The following is a 1,945-nucleotide window of genomic DNA, read 5'->3' on the forward strand; positions in this document are numbered from 1 at the left end:
ATGACTACGCTTTAATGTTTTGATTTTGAAATTTTTATGAATTGTGATATAATAATGGTATACAAATGGTATGAATTGCGTTTTAACATTGGTGTGATTGTCTATTAACTGTGTTTATGGTATAAATTATTAAATTGGTATGAAAATGGTATGATTTGTCAAACTACTGATTTTTTCTTTAAAAAATCACATTATGCTTACTTTATATTCTAAACATGTTTTTGGATGAAACGTGTATGAAATCTGATTAATACGTGTATGCCTATGAGTTTAATATTTTATTGTTGGATATTGTATGAATTGTGATATAATATTGATATTCAAATGGTATAAATTGTGTGATTATATGAATTTATCAATTTTTATACATGTTGTTTGGATAAAACGTGTATGAAATTTTGATTAATATGTGTATGACACTAACTGAAGTTAGTGTGGGAATGAAACATTAACTGCAATTTGTTTTAAATTTATTTATAGTAAGGACACCAGTTGAAAACCAAATTAATATTCATGTAAACTTACATTAAATTAAATACGCAGGATACCAAAATTACCTTTTATAATTATCACTAATATTTACACTATCTTATGTATTAAGCTGGAATAAATTTTATTTTAACAGTATGCAATTTGTATGATTAATGAATGAACAGTGTATAAAGAATGAATGGTTTATTAAACACTAAGTTTATAATGCATTTCAAACCAATTATGTTTCATATCAAAACAAAACATTAATCTAAACGACAAAATAAAATAAAAATTATATATAGTCTAAACAAATAAACAGTCATTAGTTTTGCACAAGATAATTTGAACATGCTTCATGTTGTGGCCAACTTGACAACATCTACTACGAGTGACTTTGGACCTTTTGAATTTCACATCAGCAACCCTCTTTCATATATAATTCATTTCATTTGAAAATCAACATAATTCTCTGTTTCATTAAAAAAAAATAACAATTAGTCTAACATTATACAAATCAATTAGAAATATGTTAAGTAATATTAACTTTTCATTCCAAAGACAATACAAATTTCATCCATAAAATCATTATAATAACAACAAAATTATACATACTCGTCATTATTTTTTCATACAAATATCATTCAGACAGTACATTACAAAACAAATTTCATACAAAACATAATATTCACATTTAATACTCACTTAATACACATTTCATACAACAATCATCATTCATACCAAATTTATACATTTTCATACTCATTTAATATACATTTCATACAAAACGATTATTCATTCAAACTATATACATTTCTCGTCCCAAATAATTAATTACTGTCACCCAACTTTATACAGAAATAACAAAACTAATATAAACTCAACAATTTCACATTTAATACCAATTTAAAACACTTGTAATACACTTCGTCAAGAATTCCAAATTTTTTTTTACATATTTCTTAACACACTTTTCATACATAATTCATTCGACTTATACTATCAAATTCATTATCAAATAAAATAAATTTTCATAAATTCGTCAACATTATAATTAAATTATTTTTTATAGAATAATTAGCACACTTTCATACAAATTTCATTTAATTTATTCTATCAAATTTATTCATAAAATCACATTAAATTTATAATTTCACAAAACAACAACCGTATACAAAATAAACAAATAAACAAAAAAAAACACTAAATTTTTTACATTTCACAACAGTAAACATAATATGATATCAACAGTTAACAAAATATGACTCCACCTTCAATTAATCGACAGTTTGATCATTTTTGTTTCATTTCGCTATCATTCTAAAACAAACGTTAAACAATAATAAATACTAACCCGAAGGATCCCATCTTTCACCATGTTTGATTAAAACTGATACGTAGTTGTCCATCACAACAAAATCAAGAATTTTCAAAGATGAAAAAAACTTCAATTACTCGAATGTGAGATTTTTTT

The sequence above is a fragment of the Solanum tuberosum genome, unplaced genomic scaffold (assembly GCF_000226075.1).
Source record: "Solanum tuberosum cultivar DM 1-3 516 R44 unplaced genomic scaffold, SolTub_3.0 scf00207, whole genome shotgun sequence".
NCBI lineage: Eukaryota > Viridiplantae > Streptophyta > Magnoliopsida > Solanales > Solanaceae > Solanum > Solanum tuberosum.